This window comes from Chrysochloris asiatica, unplaced genomic scaffold (assembly GCF_000296735.1).
Source record: "Chrysochloris asiatica unplaced genomic scaffold, ChrAsi1.0 scaffold00103, whole genome shotgun sequence".
In the NCBI taxonomy this organism is placed as follows: domain Eukaryota; kingdom Metazoa; phylum Chordata; class Mammalia; order Afrosoricida; family Chrysochloridae; genus Chrysochloris; species Chrysochloris asiatica.
Window position 1 is genome coordinate 5,118,505 of NW_006408621.1, and position 19,989 is coordinate 5,138,493.

The following is a 19,989-nucleotide window of genomic DNA, read 5'->3' on the forward strand; positions in this document are numbered from 1 at the left end:
AATTTCCCCTAACAGTCTCACTTTTGATGCCTTGATGCCTTGTCAGTTATTTTGGTCATCTTAATCTCATTCTTTAGTAAAACCCCTTAGGAAAGCTCATGGGAGCAATATTCATTGACTTGCATGTTGTGTGTTGATGAATGTTGTCATTCTCTACCCATAAAGCTTGGAAACCTGAACACTGGTTTGCATTCATTGGCATGATAAATATTTGAGGGAAAAATGATTCTGGAAGTTTTTGAGATGTTAAATTTGAGGAACTGGTAGGATATTGAAGTGGATTTTCCAACAGGTAGTAAGCTATAGAGTCTGGAGCATAGGACAGAGCTCTCAGGTGGCAATATGACCACTAGTCAAGAACAAACGCATTAAACTGAACTCTTGGAGTGGGAGGTGATAACTCATGTGTAGTGAGAAGAAAAAGGACTAGGAAGCCATTCTAAACTACTATTGCTTGTTGCTATAACGAATACATTTGGATTTCTATCTTCTTATTTTATTTTATACTCCTTCCTGATATATTTACTTTTCATCTTTTCTTCTGTGGGCATTTTATTTAGACTATTTTGATTGCAAGGAATAGAAAACAATTCAAATTACCTGAAATACTACAGGGTTTATTATTGGAATGAAAAAAATGAGATTCACAACCATACAGGAAGACCTCATGGGAAGAATAGAAGACAATATACAACAGAAGCAAGCAGACACTGGGCCTGGGTCCTGGACAGTTTTATAGATGCTATCAGCGGAGCTCTGGTAGTGTAGTGGTTACAAATCAGGCTGTGAACCTTAAGGTCAGCGTTTCGAAACTACCAGCCGCTCTGCGGGAGAAAGATGAGGCTTTCTACTCCTGTAAGGATTTACACCCTTGGAAACCCTGTACAGGGTCGCTATGGGTCGGAACTGACTCGACGGCACTTAACAACAACAACAACTTCAGCAGAAAATCTAGAACTGCCATTTGAACACTACCATTAATGGACACCAGTTGCTGTCTTTGGTTACTGCATGCCTTATGTGTTTTCTTGCTTCTCATCAGTCTGTTTACTAACCTCCTCACATTATATAGATTCTCTTCTACCCTGCAACTCTCACTATTTCTAGTTTCTGCCACCACACAACTCAATTGACTTTACATTTTGACTTGCCAAGGCCCTTTCATTGCAGCTTTTCAGTTTCTGCTCCTAACTAACTGAGTATGTCTATAAATTCAAATGCAAGTCCAGAGATCATAAGACAAATCAATTCAGCTTGTCCTCTTGACAATGGAACTTTGATACAAGAATATCTCCCAGGGCACTGGACATCCCCACGATGCATGATCTTTATGTTCTGGCTCTCAGTCTTCAGTTCCTTGTAAAATCTGTTACTGGAATCTCACATTGGTGCTCATGACTCCTTAGGGAACATTTTGTTGTTGTTGTGATGTGCTGTTGGGTTTGTTCCTACTCAAAGCGAACGTGTATAGGATTTCTGAGTAGTGACTGGTGGGTTTTAACCTCCAAACTTGCACACATCACATCACCACATTAGGGGACATAGGGAGTATATTAGGGCATGCAGAAACTCAAGAAATTTTGTCAAAAATGTTTGAAGGTTAGTATGGGAACAGGTTATAATAGGTCTGATTAGGTAAAATGGATGTGTTATCCTATCTGTGACCATCGTGTCTTTTTTTGTTGTTGGTCAAGAGCGAGGTGCTGGTGTATTTTATAATGGAGAACAAGGGGAGATTTCTGATTCAGTCTTTAACCCAATCAAGACTAAAAGAAAACGGCTTCATGGGCTGGGGGGTGGGGGGGACAGAGAGTGTGATAGTGGTGGGGTTGGTAGAAGTGGCAAACACAAGTTCACAGAATACAAAGGAATAAGAAGGAACACTTCCTGAGTCATAGTAGATCAGGGCATAGGGTGGGTGGGCTGCAGTGGATTAGCCATTAAATGGCGTAAGCAATTACTTCTGAAACCTGTTCCCATTTATTTCTGGAGTAAATTTGTTTCTTGGACAGGTCATGTTGTGCTTTGAAAGTGTCATTAGAAGGTAACAGCTTTTAAATATTCTTTTGCCTCTTGCTTCCAGGTGATTTCCTTTAATACTGTTAAAAACCAGAAACCATATAAACCTCACACGATGCAAGAAGAGTCTTTTGACACAGATGAGGGGAGGAGCTAGATGAACTTACACAGTAAGTGAGGAAGTCTCTATATCTCATTCCAAGTCTCTGATCTAGTGGAGATAGCAGTTTGCTGCTTCTGGAAGAAGCCAGTAATGGACACTTGTCTGTTGGGTTTGCCCAGAGCAGCAGCCTCTTTTTTGGGGCCCTTTGTTCCTCATTGGGTTCTTTTTTCACAGTAATGGCAGGAGATCTGTGCACAGGGGATGGCTTCGTCTTACACTCCTCTTCACTATCTGTGCAGGACTCACTCTCCTAGACTTTCTCTGTCACTATGCAGCCTTCTTCATGCACGTAGGTTTTAGATTTCAGCACACGCTTTCATTTTCTTTTGTGTTCTTCACTTGTGCCCTTGGTGGAAGGCGGCTCTGGCTTGGTCTTTGGCACTGGTTCAGGAGGTGGAGAAGTGGGAGGAGGTGGAGATCGGGACTCGGCTTCGTAAGTCCCAGGAGAGTCTGGTATGACTTCATCTTCTCTGCTATCAGACTCAGGAAGTTTGATTTGTCTCTTCTTTTTCTTCATGTTTTCCATTTCTTTTGTTCCATCATCAGATAACTACACTCATTTTCTCCCCACCTCCTTTTTTTTAACCTTCTGCTGCGTCTTAATAGGCTCTGCTTTCTGGCTGGATTTCTTCAGACCTGTAGGGAATGCCAGCTTTGGTTCAATGACAGACACTGGAGGTTGCGCCACTATTTTTACGTATTTCACTGCTTGCTCTGAATCTGAATTGACTTTAAGTTTATTCATAGCAGCTTTTCCAAAAAAAAAAAAAATTCTCACTATATTCCCTTTCCCTGGTGCCTTTCTGCCAGCTGAAGATGCCACTTTAGTCTATTTTGCTTTCCCTGTTAGTGTCTTAAGTTTTAGAAGCAGCTTTGGCAGCCAACATTCCCATAATTCCCTTGGGCTGCTGGGAGACCTGTCTGGAGACGGGTGGTCCATGACCATTGGTGGTCCACCCGTTATTGACTTGTGTCTCACTCCATACGTGAAGATTGGACTGTTCATGCTTTTTGGAAGATGAGAAGCCAGCAGCTGTACATTGCATGGAGCTGTATTTACTGCAATTCTGCAAGTTGCTTTTAAGGACGTCATAGTAGGTATTGAACAGAGGCCCACTGTCCTTTAGCATGCCTTTCTGGATGCTATACACATGGATGCTGGCAGTGACAGCTAGCTTGGACTTCACTGCTTCCAACTTCTCTTATCTCACTAAGGCAACCTTGTGGCATGTTTGGCCTAGTCAACTTGAACTCCTAGTGTATAGTTTGGCCATTTGTGTGTCAAGATCTTGTTTTGGTCCATGATGAATTTGTCTCTATTTTTCAGATAAAACTGATCCGCCATAGTGCTGCGGCCTTGGACCCGGCTGCCTGCTAGTTCAACTCGCCACTATAGTTGTAGTTCCCGCTGGTGGGAAATAGCTCTACTCCCTTCTTCCTTCCCAGGTCTCTGGCCATCATGTCTTTTCTCATGTCTTCCTAGTTATGCCATCTGCCATCTCCACAACAAACCATCAGCTATAACAAATGTTGCTGTTAAATGCCTTCAAGTTGGTTCTGACTCATAGTGACCCTGCATAGGGTTTCTAATGAGCGACTGGTGGGTTTGAGACACCAACCTTGTGATTCAAACCAACTTTGTGATCCATGCATTGTCCTTCAGCACCATACAAGGGCTGAACAAATAGCTATGATTGTTGACATAGAGACAGGATGGAAGGACTCTTGTGTTTCCTTTTTAATGATTTTATATGTGTGTGTAGAGTTCTAGTGTGGTGCTGTAGGATAAAGCACTGGACGGCAAGCAATTTGAGCTGCAAAGTCAGTGGTTCAAAACCACCAGTTGCTTCTCAGAAACCCCACACAGGGTTTTCAGAACCAACTTGGTGGCTCTTAACAACATTCTTGCATAAATATTATTTCACCAATATCTTATTATAGTTAATATATGCTTTTGAGTTGGTGCTGACCCATAGCAACCCTGCATAGGGTTTCCCAGGAGAGGTTGGTAGGTTTGAACCACAGACCTTGAAGTTAACAGTCCATTGCTTATCCTGCAGTACCATACCAGGGCCCCACCAATATGTTGTTGTTGTTGTTGTTGCTAAGTGTGAGGAGCAGTGGTGAGCTTGAACGGCCCACCTTGTGGATCTAACTTATCTTACAGTCCAGCACATTAATGTGCAGTGCCATGCCAGGATTCCTCCCCTAATATATACCCACCTATAGAGGCATCAACTATTTATGACTATCTGGGGCTTATCATAACATAATAATCCTTAATTATATATTGAGGAACTTAAATTGCTTAATTATTAATAGGGGCAAGCTAAATAATAATCAAGAGGGCCTCAAAACACTAGACAGTAAAAAAATACAAAATTTAGCAAAGGACACTTATAAGGCACTTACTGGGAAAATAAAAGAAAGTTATTACAAAAACTCAAGGACTTTGAAGCTTAGGGAAGAAAAACAAAGAATGAGAAAAATAGGAGCAAGAAAGAAGGTGACTTCTGACACTGCAGCCTTTGTGAAAGGGTCTGGGCAAGGATAGGAACAAGAGAGCACTCCCAGTGTAGAAACCACCTAGTGATCACAGAAACAGAGGCACAAGAGTTTTTTTTCCCTCTCTCTTGTCATGTCTTCTCTGCCAGGTCTACACTTCTCCATGCAGGTAACCAGAGAGAAGTCTTGCATGAGCATACACCCCAGGGAAAGTCCAACATTGTCCACACAAGGTTTTGTGATGGGCAAAATGATTAACACTGTGCTGCAGTGCTCGGGGAAAGGATTTACAATGGGCACAGGTGGAGATGGTTGGAAAAAAAGCAAAAAAGAAAAAAAATGGATTTAGGAGTCTCTTCCAAAATGGATCTGTCCAGGCCTGAGCTGGTTCTCATTAAGTAATAGATTGAGTTAAATAGCACTCAGGGGAGAAGAAAAAAAGGAAGACCTAGGTCAGATCACATTGGCACAGCAGAAACCGCATGGAGTTTCTCATCTGACTTTAAGACTAGAGTCAATTGTTGTTGTTGTTGTTGTGTGCCGCTGAGTCAGTTCCAACTCATAGTGGCTCTGTATAGGGTTTTTGAGGAGCAACTGGTGAGTTTGAACCACTGACCTTGAAGTTGAAACCAACCTTGAGGTCAAGCACTTATCCTATGGCACCGCAAAATTACTCATATTTTCCCATGATTTTTAATTTTATTTTGCTATTTTTTCTTTGATTTTATTAGGTCTCATAGCCTTATATAAATATCTTTCCTGAGTTTTTCTGATGTTAGACTTTGGGGCTTAGTCTTGAATTTGGTTTTCCTTCTATTTTTGTGGGAGAATTTCTATTCATACCTCACCTGATAAGACACAGCAACTCCGACCATACAGCTAAGCTTCAAAAGCACCATGTAAAATCACCAATAGGGCAAGAGTCAATAACAGTTGCTATATATCAGAGTAGCGTATACAAGCAACACTTGCTAAACACACTCCAAAGGGAGTCATAAGAGCAGTGAACAGATAAGCTCATCTCTTGATCACATCTACCAGGTAGCAATTGGAGTGTGCTTAAGAGCACCATCATACATTCATCTAATTAATTCAAATACAGCAATACCACATTGTCTAAAAAGCAGCAGAAAATTGATGGTCATGTGCAGAAACAAGACAGAGGAGCTCAAACAAATGACCAAGAAGAAGAACTAGGAATAGTATTAGAAGGTGAAAAGGCTTTGGGATTGTCTGAAGGGGAATTTAGGAGAATGACACTGAGGCACATCCAAATGTTCCACAGAAAAGTTGAGGAAAATAAGAAAATAGAAAAGTGCTACAGGAACAATCAAGCAAAATAGATATAGTTTTGGAATCAATACGAAACTTGCAAAAAGAGGTCCAGGTGATTAATGCTAAAATATCAGAAATGGACAACACACTGAAAGGACAAAGGAATGGAAATGAAGGGATGGAAGACAAATCTCTCAATAATGCTAAAATAGAAGAACAAGCAGAAAAAAGAATTAAAAAATCTGAGGAAGGCCTAAGATTCATGTGGGACAACATGAAGAGGAATAACTTGAGGTTGGTTGGAATTCCAGAGCGGAAAAAAGACAAAGAAAACTACAGAAGAGATAGTTGAAGAGCTGCTAGAAGAAAATTTCCCTAACATCTTGAAGGGCGAGAAGATAAGCATTCAGGAAGTGGAACAAACCCCAGGAAGGACAGAACCCAAGAGAAACTCACCAAGACATATCATAATCAAACTCTCCAAAATCAAAGACAAGAAGAGAATCTTGAAAGCAGTTATGGAAAAAAGAAATGTTACCTCCAAAGGAAAGCCTATAATATTAAACTCTGATTTCCCATCAGAAACCATGAAGACAAGAAGACAATGGGGATACATATACAAATCTCTGAAAGAAAAAAATTGCCATCCAAGAATCATATACCTAGCAAAGCTATCAATCAAATGTGATGGTGAAATCAAAATGTTTCAGGATAAATAGAAATTAAGGAATTTTGTAAAGGCCAACCCAGTACTCCAAAACATACTAAAGGGAGTTCTTTGTATTGAGACTCAACAAGACCAGAAAACTAGAGATTAACATATGTGAGAACACCACCTGAAACTCTGTCAATAAAAAGGTTACACTCAGTTCAGAGATAGAAGAGGCCAGGGCAGAACAAAACTACAAGATTTAAATGAGAGGATATGGGATGTAAGTCCATGAAGAGGATAACTACAAAATGAAAGAAAGGAAAAGTTTAATAAGAGAAATCCAGGTGGTGCAGAGGTCAGGTAGATCTCAGAATAAAACGGACTGTCATAAAAAGAGGAAGAACTTCATAAAATATAGGGTAACCTCAAAGAAGCTTAATACATCTCCACATCAGATCAAGAAAAGAAATGTCCAAAAAGATTATGGAAACATTAAACTATGAACAAATTAACAAGAAAAAGCACACACACACAATGAACTCAGCAAAGGAAGGCATAAGGAACAAAGAAGCCAGAGCACCACAAAAAACAAGCAGCATAATGTCAGCAATTAATCCATACTGCAAGGTTGGCAGTTCAAGCTCACCAGCTTCTCCTCAGAAACCCTATGCAGGGTCTCTATGGGTCAGAACTGACTCGACAGCACATAACAACAACAACATCTATGATTACACTGAATGTCAATGGATTGAATTACCAATCAAGAGGCAGAGAGTAAATAGCATAATGGATAAGAAAAAAGATTCTTCAATATGCTATCTTCAAGGGACACACCTAACACACAAAAACTAAATAGATTAAAAATTAAAGGATGGAAAAAATACATTAAACTAGTTGCAATAAAAAAAAGAGCAGGACTGGCAATATTAATCCTGGACAAAGTAAAATTTAAAGCAAAGACCAGCACAAAAGAAAAAGAAGTTCATTGCCTCATGATTAAAGGGGTCAATTGAACATAACCATAATAAATATCTATGCTTCCAACGAAAAAGTCCCAAAATACATGAAGCAAACTCTAATAGAATTCAGGAAAGAAAAAGACAACTATACAGTAATAGGAGTCCTGGTGTGGTTTGTGGGTTAATGCATTGGACTACAAGATTGGTTTGAACCTCAAGGACAGTAATTCAAGCTCTCAGAAACCCTATACAGGGTCACAATGGATTGGAACTGACTTGAAGACACTTAACAAGAACAACAACAGTAATAGTAGGAGGCTTTACTATACCGCTTGTGAAAAAGACAGAACAACCAGAAAGGAGCGCAGCAGAGACACAGAGGAACTAAACAACACAATCAACTAACTTGATCTCACAGATTTTTACAGAGCATACAACCCAACAACAGCACAAAACACATTATTTTCCAGTGCACGTGGAACCTTCTCCAGAATAAACCATGTATTAGGCCAAAAAACAAATCTCCACAAATTGAAAAGCACCATAAAATTACAAAGCATCTTCTCATCCACAAAGCTATAAAACTAGAAATCAACAACAGGAAGATCAAGGAAACAAAATTTTATGCATGGAAACTGATTAACACCCTGCTTAAAAATCTGCAGAATCATGGTGCTCCCTTCTCATTCTCAAAGTCCACAGCAATCCTTGGCGTGTGTGGCCTTAATTTGTTTTTAAGCTATTTCTCATTTTTATTTAATAAAAAGATATCAGCATATACTTTTTTTTGTGTAAAACTTTTATTGTGAATTGAGTGATAGTTTAATGGGATAACATGGGTTTTGCACTCAACCAATCATGTTTTGGTTCATTGCAATAATTACAATCCCCTCCATGTACCATCGGTTAACAGTATTTGCCTCTATTCCCTATTGTTTTTTTGGATGTACATAAAAACACTCAGGCATATATTATTGTTTAAGCAACGAAAGGGCACATTTTGAAAGCCAGCTTCCTGCCCTCCAGCACCCAGCCTTCCTCTTTCCATGAGTCTAGAATCCTCAGCTGCTATATCTCTCCATGCCATCACCTCTGCCTCCATCTCTGGTGTTGCTCCTTCTCTGGTTAGGATCCCACATTCAGCTCATGCTCTCTGTTTCTGGAATGTAAGATTAACTACTCCCCACTTGTTGTTATACAACTTCTACCTTTACAATTGTGGCAATTGCAATGAATCATGATAACAATTATTATCAAATCAAAATAACCCTATCCCTATCTCCTTTCACCAGATCCATCTAGACAAGATGAAAATGATTCAGTGGGAATTCTACCTTTCCTTGCATCATCGTATACTTTTAACTGACAAATGTAATATTATGTCTCTTCATGTTAGAAATACTTATTTAATATCATTGTAGTTGGTTTGGAAATTTTCACTTAATTGGGATATGTCACAATTTATTTACTCATTTCCCCAATTTTTAAAAGTGTCTATTTTTTTAAATTGCATTGTCTGTTATGCATTCAGAAATATTCCACCAGGAGATTAACGTCAGATTTAGCTATATCACTTCCTAGCTCAGTTACCTTGGACAAATCATTTAAATTCTCTTAGTTTCCTTTTCATTATAAAATAATAATGATAATCATAACCATAAAACAGATTTTTAATGGAAGTCTGTTATGTAGTAGGTGCAGGGCCAAGTGCTTTAACGTGAATTGAGTAATTTAAACTTCACAATTAATGAAGTAAGCACCATTATAATTGCCATTTTACAGATGGGGATACCGAGGTTAAGTATCTTGCCCAAGGTCACAAATCTAGTGTGTGGTTGTTGTTGTTAAGTGCCATTGAGTCCTTTTCAACTCATAGTCACCCTGTGTAGGGTTTCCAAGTTCCCTAGGAGCAGCTAGTGGGTTTGAACTGCTAACCTTGTGATTTGTAGTTCAGTGCTTATCCTGTAGTGCCACACCAGGAGTCCAGTGAATGGTAGAGTCAGTATAATACCTACTGCTGAGTTTCTGTGAAGAGAGTGTATGCAAAGTGCTTCTTAAATTGATTATTCTATGTAAGCACTGAAATGGTGTTGTGATTCTCACAGGGTAAATAAAATCGTGACCTGAAGGTTTTGATAGTTTTTATTCTAAAACAAAACAACAAAAACTAACATATTGAAGCACATTTCTGATCACATCACTGCTTTGCTTAAATATCAGCTACCATGGTTAAAAGGATAAAATACAGACTCCTTACTGGGAATTCATAGTTCACGTTTGGACAATTTGCTGCCCTAGTTCAACTCCTCCCTACCCATTCTTAATGCCCAAAGAAACTCCCTACACTATTTTGAATATGCCAAGTTTACCTTCCTCCTGGTTTTTGCATTGCTTTCTCCTGTGTCTGGAATATTCTCCTCTAGCTGATAACTACTGATACCTTCAAAATTATTTCAGCTATTATGGTGGTCATGAAAGTATTTCTTGTATCTGTAAACAAATATGCATTTCCACTTCTTTTGTTTTAAATTGACACTCACATCACTGTGCCTTTTATTGTGAATATTTGTGTCCTGGTTTGCAGGCTCCTTCAAGCCTGATTCAATGTCTCACCCATTTTTTGTTATCTTTTAAGCCTGAGATTAAAAAACAAAAACAAAAACTGGAAGAAAATGGATATTTAGTTAAATGTGTATGTGTTTGGCGGGGGACTGCTGGGATGGGAACAGCTCATTTGGTTCATTTCTTTCATCCAGTACCCAAATGAATTGTTATATAATCTGTCATGTGGATTTGGTTTAGGAATATTATAATTTCCCCCTATTCCCAGTTCAACTCGACCTACCCACCCTATTCCAGTCAAGCACTCAGACTTACTTTTCATTGATTATCTTATAATTTGTAACAATGAGGGGCCCAGCGTTTCCAGTGTCTTTATACTATTGAAAATGAGTGGACTCAGAGGGACTGATGAAATTAGCACCACTTGCTGTAGTAACCTTCCTAGCCACTTCCAGAGAATGCATTAATACTTCCTTTCTCTGCTGCCTGTAGTTTGTCCCTTGGAAAAAAGTACACAAACACACACATGAATAAGAAACTGCTGACATTTTTTCCCCCTTTACTTGTTGTTGTTGTTATTAAGTGCTGTCAAGTCTGTTCCAACCCATAGCGACCCTGTATAGGGTTTCCGAGGAGCAGCTGGTAAGCTTGAATCACCAACCTTGCAGTTCAAACAGCTTTGCAGTCTGGCGCATTAACCCACAGCGTCATACTTACTTGTCTCAAAAACCTCCTCTTCAGGGAAAATTTCTCTTCAAATTTTAATAATCTAGAATCATATTTAAGGCCAGAGAGAAAAATTGTAAATAATTTGTGGGCTTTAAGATGGGAAAATAGATAGATAGACAGATAGATAGATAGGGACACAGTGACAAAAAGTAAGACAATGTCTGTTAAAAACTCCAAAGGGCACAGAATCAACTCAAGAAACAAGTATTATTGAGTGAAATGTTTAATGCTGGCTAACTCTTCTCCATACAGATTTAGAAAAAAAAAAAACTTTAAGAAACATTTTTATTGTTAAATATCATAATCACAAACATAATATGAAACACATGTATCCTTATTGGATTATTTTATGAAGAACACTCTTGTAGCCATCACCCGTGGAAGTGATAGTCTTGTCAGTTGCCCCAGAAGCCCTCCCTTCACCACGTCATCCCTTCCCACCTCCAGACTAAGGTCTCTATCCTGATTACGTGGCTATTCTTTCTGCATTTTTTGTAGCTTTATCACTCATATATACCTCTCCATGTTGACTTAATTTTGCCCATTTTTAAAAATGTCTTTCAAGTTTCTTTTAATCTATAAATTTTCTCTCTGTCATTTTTCCACCTTCCTGTAATTGATTTGTTGAAAAAACAAAACTTTTCTTATGACGTTTCATTCCAGTGGGAATCTGCATATTGTATTCCTGTGGTATAATTTGACATTTTGTATCTCCACTGTATTTCTTCCCAACTCAGAGTTGGTTTTGAGGTGTAATCAGAGTCAAGTTTGCATTTGTTGAAACCTACTACATAGGTAGTGTTATTATTCTTTATCAAGAGACACAGCTCATCTTGTACATTTCTTATGGTAGGCCAATTATTTAAAATCACTTTCTTTCAGTGGGAAATTATATTTCCAGCCAATCTGGGAGCTAGTGCGACTTGTTGCTACTAAGTTTGTCAGTGATTCTAGGTCTTTTCAGCGGACAGAACTAGAAATTGTTGCATATACATATCTGAATATACACATACTTAATATAAAATTTGTATGTGTTCATACTGTTATTTCAAGTTCCAATTCAGAACTGCAGGTATACACAAATCATAAATAGGTGTAAACAAAATATTATAGCAATGCAGAAGGTAGAAACACCAGTGGAACTACAGGAGACAGAGAGGACTTCAGGAAAATGTTAGCATTTGATTTGATCCTTCAAGAATAAATGGTACCTACTATTCTTCCTAATCTCTACTCTACTCAGCTCTGCTGGATTCAAGAATGTATAGCAATGGTCACACAGAACTCAGATACCATACTCAGAGTTATGGGATTTATTAGGGAAGTTAATAGGTTACACTGTAGGATCAGAAAATGCTCAGGGCACATTCTTTCAATTGGAACAGGCAGTCTTTCTGGTCTTTGACCCCTTGACCTGGCCTCTGCCTAGCTCCATTGTGTTGCAAAGCTCTTTGTTGTTGTTGTTAGGTGCCATTGAGTCAGTACCAACTCATAGCTACTCTATGTACAACAGAACAAAACACTGATCAGTCCTGGGCCACCCTCGCAATTATTGCCACACTTGAGCCCATTGAAGCTGCCATTTTGCCAATCCATCTTGTTGGAGGGTCTTCCTCTTTTTCTCTGATCCTCCACCTTACCAAACATGATATCCTGGTCCCTCCTGACAATATGTCCGAAGTATGAGAGACGAAATTTGGCTATCTTGGCCTCCAAGGAGCACTCTGGCTGCAATTCTACCAACACAAATCTGTTGGTTGTTTATTCTATTGGCAGCCCATGGCATTTTCAAGATTATCCTCCAACACCATAACTCAAAAGCATCAATTCTTCTACAGTCTTTCTTATTTACTGTCTAGCTTACACATGCATATGAGGCTATTGAAAATACCATGGCTTGGGTCAGATGCACCTTAGTCCTCAATCCTTGCTCTTCAACGTTTTAAAAAGGTCTTGTGCAGCAGATTTGCTTAATGCAATACGTTAGTTGATTTCTTGACTGCTGCTGATATATTTATAGGTAACACCACTTCACTAGAAACTTCAACCTCGCGGCACTATGCTCTACTTCTTTGGGTCAGCAAATCTAGCTCCCTCAATTAATGGCCTGGAGGTACCCCACTCTGCAAGGCAACCTCCTGCCTAAAGTCACTCAGCATTACCTGCTCCATGGACTGGGAAACCCACCCTTCTCTCTGTTGCTCTGGCTCTTTGTTCTGCTGCTGCTCTTCTGCCACTCCTCTGGTGTCACAGCTTTCCATCCCCAGGTCAAGGAGATTCAATGTGCAGGGATCTCGGGGTCCAAAGGGCACACTCTACTCCCGACTCTTCTTCTTTGATGGTAGTAAAATCTCCCATCCGGCTTCTGAGATGGCTTATTTTGTACACGTTAGTATTCCAAATTCTTTTAATCACAACGACCTCATACAATCCTATCAACATGTTCTCCAACATTCTCTTACTCAGATCAAGCATGGCAAAAAGTTGCTTGGTTTGAGTTAAAGGTATATGACTAGCAGAGAAATATTAAAGAACTCACTGCATTGCAAATCCTTAAAATGTTAGCAGAATTAAAAAAAAAAAAAACAGAAAAATGTAACTTAGAAGTAGAAGTAATAACTTGGACAAAGCCATGACAGCATAATAATTTTTAGTTAATGACAAATACTTTTATAAAAACTGAAGCATAGGGTGAGTGGGGTGACAAGAAGAATTTTCACAAACAATGTTGAAAATTAGGACCTGATATGGCAAGAAGTTTGCATGTTATTTCATACTTTATGGGTGTCTTTCCAAGACTTTACGGAGGTCCATAAGGTAATTAGATATATGATTGAGGAAGTAAATTCTGGAGGCTATGAGGATGGTTTGAAGGGTTAAGGAAGAGATTTGGCAGTTGTAACAGATGAGCAAGGTCTAGGATACTGCGGTGATTATAGATCTGGAGAAGTGGACAGATCTATAAGACTTTGAGAAGTAGGAAAAAAAAAAGCTTGGTGACTGAAAATATGGGGTGATTCTGAGGAAGATGAAAAAAACACTAGGGAGTGAGGATAATATATTTAGAATTTGAGATGTTTGGTGAATATATTGATAGAAAATTAGTGTTGGAAATGAAGAGTTTACAGATAACAGATTTGGATATATTTAATGACAAAAGGAGCTGTTTTCTGTTTATTTTGTGGTCCAGAGTTTTGGTCTCTGCTCCCTAGAATTTTATAATCTAGATTATAGTTGGTATTTGGAAGGATTTGCATTGAAGACTAAATGGTGATATTTTATAATTTATAATATTTTATGGATTTACAGAGTGTTTTTACATGTGCATTTTTTTTTTATTATTATTAAATCTTGCAACAGCCTGGTAAAGTGGTCATTATTTACCAATTTGCAAATGAAGAAGTTAAATCCCCAAGAGTATAAATACGACCTTGAGCAAGATCTCCCAGTTTGCAAGGTTTTTGACTGAAAACCCAATACTCTTTTGTTGTTGTTAGGTGTCATCAAGTCAGTACCAACTCATAGCGACCCTATGCACAACAGAATGAAATACTGCCCAGTCCTGGGAGAACCTCACAATTATTGCTACACCTGAGCCCATTATTGCCGCCACTGTGCCAATCCATCTCATTGGGGGTCTTCTCTTTATCTCCTACCCTCCACTTTACCAACATGACATCCTTCTCCAGTGACTGGTCCCGCCTGATAATAAGTCCAAAATATGAGAGATGAAGTCTGGCCATCCTAGCTTCTAAGGGGCACTCTGGCTGTACTGCTTCCAACACAGGTATGTTTGTTCTTTTGGTAGTCCATGGTACTTTTAATAGTCTCCTCCAACACCATAACTCAAATGCCTCAATTCTTCCTTATTCACTGTCCAACTTTCACATGCACATGAAGCAATTGAAAATACCATGGCTTGGGTCAGGTAAACCTTAGTCCTCAAAATGACATCTTTGCTTTTGACCACTTAAAAGAGGTCTTGTGCAGCAGATTTGCCAAATGGCAAATCAATACATAATTTGATTTCTTGACTGCTTCTTCCATGAGTGTTGATAGTAGATTCAAGCAAAATGCAGTTTTTGACAACTTCAATCTTTTCTCCATTTATATGTATGTTGTCCAAGGGTGAGGATCTTTGTTTTCTTTACATTGAGATGAAACTCATACCGAAAGCTGTGGTCTTTGATCTTCATCAGGAAGTATTTTAAGTCTTCATCATTTTCAGCAAGCAAGTTTGTATCATCTGCATATTGTAGATTGTCAATGAACCTTCATCCAATCCTGATGCCATGGTCTTCTTCATATAATCCAGTTTCTCTGATGATTTGCTCAGCAAACAGATCAAATAAGTATGATGAAAGAATACAACTCTGGCACACATCTTTCCTAATTTTAAACCATTCAGTGTTCTCATGTTCTGTTCACAAAACTGCCTCTTGGTTTCTGGCATTCTCTACTTTCAGCCAAGATCCATCTGACGTCAGCAATGATATCCCTCATTCCACGTCCTCTTCTGATGGTTGTAAAGACCCTTTGAAAGGAGCCCTAGTTGTTGTTGTTGTTGTTAAGTGCTGTCGAGTCGGTTCTGACCCATAGTGACCCTGTATAGGGTTTCCAACGAGCAGCTGGTGTGCTTGAACTGCCAACCTTGCAGTTCTAACAGCTTTGCAGTCTTGTGCATTAGCCCACAGCGCCACACCAGGACTCCATAGGACTGTATAGGAAGGGGAGGAGGGAAATAGGGAGTTTTTACTTAGGGGGTGCTAAGTTTATATCAATAGGGTGAAATGATTTGGAAAGGGTTAGTGAGAATGGTTGCACAACTTGAAGAATATAATTAATGGTAATGAATTGGACATGCAGAAATTTTTGAGATGATATGCATTTTGATATTTATATTTTTACCACAGTGATATTTAAAAAAAATTACCCTGTTTGTCTTTATGTGTTATAAAATTAGTTCCAAATGGATAACTAAAGGTTTGTCAAGTGAATCTTAAACTCCTCGATAAAAAGTATTACAATAAAGGCTGTGCTTTTTAATGCTTGGTGACAGAAAGTTTCTTATTAGATTTTTAGGGTTATCTGTAGAGTTGTTGGCAGTTTTTTTCATGTGAGTTGTGATCTTTTATTTTGGTGAGGTGAGCAAAGTGAGCTCACTATTAATAATTTTAGGCACAGTTTCAGTAAATGGCAATGCTTTATTTAATATATTTACCAATCACTAGTGGGAGAGCCAAGGAAATGAAAAGGAGAGAAGAAGTGGGGCAATAGAAGTGAAAAATGGAGTTTCTGATACACCACAATTCTCCTATTTTGCCAGAAAACATATCTGCTGAATCATCATGTAAAGTTAACAAGAACCACGTTTCATTTTGTTTGTGTCAATAAATAATTCACATGCCATTAACCAAAATTGACACCATAGGATAAGCACTAGACTGCTAACCACAGGCCAGTGATTCAAACCCACCAGCCACTCCTTGGAAACCCCATGTAGGGTCACTATGAATAGGAACCGACTCAATGACACCTAACAACAATAACACACACATGTTTCCATTGTCTCATTAAAAATGGAAATCATACTGATTTGATTTAAAAGATCCTCTTGAAAGAAAAAGAAATACTATAGCAATAATGCTTAAATTTCTGGGGAAAGAATGAATTAAGGTAACTTAAAAAGGAATAAATGATAATTTTGCTTGGGGAAATGAGACGTTACAATGTTTTGTTAAGCCATTTAACCCTGAATAGCATCAATACTACTTTACCTAAGAGAGAAATGTATCAGAAACCAGCTGGCTCACAATCACATTTGGGCAACCATCAACAAAAGTCTCAAATACTAAAATAGAGACTAAATATTCACTTCTTTAAATTTCAAAACTCCTTCTATATAGTTTACTGTTTTTGAACTTGATTTGACAAGGAAACATTTCCTCATGTTTCTTGTTGTAATCAGCATTCTAATCAAAGTTGAAGCTACTAAAAAATAATGGTAGATAAAAATGAATAACTAAGTAAAGTATTATCTTATAAACTACAAGATGAGACATAAAGTTATATATTGAATTCAGATATGAATATTCATATTCACTGGAATTTGCATTCAACATTTCTTACAACTTTTCTATAAGTTTTTGTTCGCATGGATAATTAAATCCCATGATACTTTTAATTAAATAATTAATGTATTATTATATAAAAAACGAATATTTAAAATGTTCTTAGTCATGTACAGAGGGTGCTGTGCCTTGTAAAACCAATAATTAATGGCAAAGTAGATGAAAGTAAGTACTCATAATTTTATCATTAATAATATGGCATCAAGCTAGAATGTAGAGAATTATGAATCAGATCATGTTTTATTAAAATACTGAGAAGTCTTTAGGTTTAAATAGAGATGGCAAATATCTGACTTGCGCTTTGCAAACCTTTCCTCTATTATGACTGTGACAGACATCACGAATCGATCACAGCACTCTTTCCATCGTGTCTACAGTGAACCTTCCGTTTCTTACCTGAACTCAAGGCATCACTATCAATCAACTGTTTTTGGCACTTGAGACTTGTTTTCCATCACTGACAAAGAGATAATTTTCTTATCTGGAAAAGGAATTAGAAGTCAGATAGATTATACCACTTGGCCCAAAACACATCGCATCTCCATGACTGCATCCATAGTAGCACCTGTTCATATACTGAGTTCATTCCACAGTTAATATTCTTTTACTACTTTTGATTCTTCAGAAGATTTAGTATAGAATTCTGCATATATTGTTCATTCAATAAATATTTCAGAATGACAGGCTCACTAAATTAAAGAAGTATCAAGTTGATTTGACCATAAACTACCCAGTAGAGTTTTCAAGACTATAAATCTTTACCGGGTGAGACTATCACATCTTTCTTTCAAAGAGCAGCTGGTGGATTCAAACCACTTGACTTTCTGTTAGCAGCAAAGAGCTTTAACCACTGGCTCTAAACGTAAAGTCATTTTTATTAGAAAGCTAAATGAAGCAGAATAGCTAGATAATATATCTCTTGCACATTTCTGGCTGATTGCAGATTCTGAGGTACTGCTGCTTAAGGAAAACTGAGCATTGAGTGATGAACAGAGTGCTTGCCTTTTCCTTTTACAGAAAATGAAGTGTCGCATTCTAGGAAGGTTTTCTGGATGATCAGAAAACAAGCATGTACAAAATGGGGAGTCCAGATAATACAATTTTAATTTACTTATTCAAAAGTGGGCCTATAAAAAAATGGACAATAGCTTCTGTCGAATAGAAATATAATGAAAAGGAGACTATTACAGCGAAATCAACTTGGGGAAGAAGCTACTAGTTATAGTGTGGATCGATATTTGTTGAATGGATTAAGTGTTGATGAGATGATGCAAAGTAGGTGAATTATCATGATGAGATCAGTTAGCAAAAAAGATTTGTGCTATTGAGTAGGATTTATCTTTGAAGCAATTCTCCTTTTATGGAGTGAAGACTTACATTGAATGTTTATTGTTGCTCATCCTGATAAAAGAGTTACTGGCTCTCATTAAGGCTAGTTGATGTAAATAAAAAAATTTGTGATATATATTGGAAAAAAAACAAACCCTTTTCTCATGAAGGAAATACATGTCCAAAAAAGAAATGAGTATGTGAAATTAATACAGTCAATCATCTATGGGTATGGCCAAGAACATGTAGATGAAGCTGAGAGGGTAGTTTTATGCAAAATATGGTGTTGCTGGTATAGTAGTAATAATCTTGTGTTTATTTCTCTCTGGCATTGTGAAAGACCCTGTTTGAAGCTGAAACTATGCCTGAGTTTCTAAATAATCATGATGGGAAAAATATCTCTGTCTTGATTCATGAGTTTCAAAAAAATGTATATATTTTAATTTTTTATTATATTCATCTTCATAGATGTGAAGTCCTAGCTCATTGTAATTTTTATTTGATTCAGTGTGGTGAACTCCTTCATATGGGGTGTGTCGCTGTGGGTTAATGCTCCAGACTTCAAAACCATTTGAACTGCAAGGTTAGAGGTTCAAGCTCACCAGTCGCTCCTTGGAAACCCTATACAGGGTCATTATAGGTCAGAACTGACTTGATAGCACTTAACAGCAACCCATAGTCTTTCATAACATCCACCAAACAACTTTTTTTTCCCTAATGGGTCTGGATAAGGTGGGAAAAAATGCTGATAGGATAACATGATTCTGTTGTGAATAATTGATAATTGTGTAAAAACTTGGAACTCTAACATGAATATAAAATGAGCCATCTCAGAAGAAGGAAGTGGGGCACTCTCTACCATTAAGAAGAGCCAGAATACTTACACATTAAACCTTCTTGAGCTGGGTACTGAAAGATGTGATACCTGAGGAATAGTGGAAGAGTAGCAGAGGAGCAGCTGCAGTAGAACTAAAAGCCAGAGCATCAGACAAAGTTGTGGGTTTCCCAGTCCATGGAACTAGTAAAGCTCAGTGCCTTTGGGCAGAGGCCTCAGTTGTGGAATGGGGGTACTGCCAGACACTTAACTGGAAAGCTAGGTTTGCTGACTCCTAGAGCTACTTAGAGTTGAACACCTTAGGGGTGAGGATTTTAATAGAGTGGAGTGTCCTTTAGATATTTATCAGCAGTGCTAAAAGAGTTGTGTAACATTGCTGGGGCAGGGCAGAGACCAAGGGGATCATGACTGACAGGCCAAGGACCAGAGATAGAAATGCCTGTAGATATGGCTGGGAACAGGCTGTTCTCACTGAAACAACTGTGCCTTTAGCATTTCTAATCCTGAGTGGAAACCCGTTACTTTTCCCAATAAGCTCCATAACTGAATATAGTATCTGAGTTCTGAGTGGCCCTTGCAATGAATTATAGGACCCACCTGATGAGAGAGTACAGTGGGAGGGATGGTTGTTGTCAGAATAGGTAAAGGAGGGTGGAATCTGCTTTGGACAGATAGTGATTTTCCTCCTTCCCCCTTGAGGAGTTAGAGAAGGTCAGGTGCCATCCCCTACACCCTTGTTCCATTTGCATTTCGCTAATGACCAACACCACCACTCATCTGTCAGTTTGTCATATGGCGGTGGCTTGTGAGTTGCTGTGATTCTGGAAGCT

General features: G+C 38.3%; 1 pseudogene; it reads right to left on the minus strand.

Moving 5' to 3' along the window:
• Positions 1-2,205: 2,205 nt before the first annotated feature.
• On the minus strand, positions 2,206-3,527 carry LOC102825510 (annotated as a pseudogene).
• Positions 3,528-19,989: the final 16,462 nt, after the last annotated feature.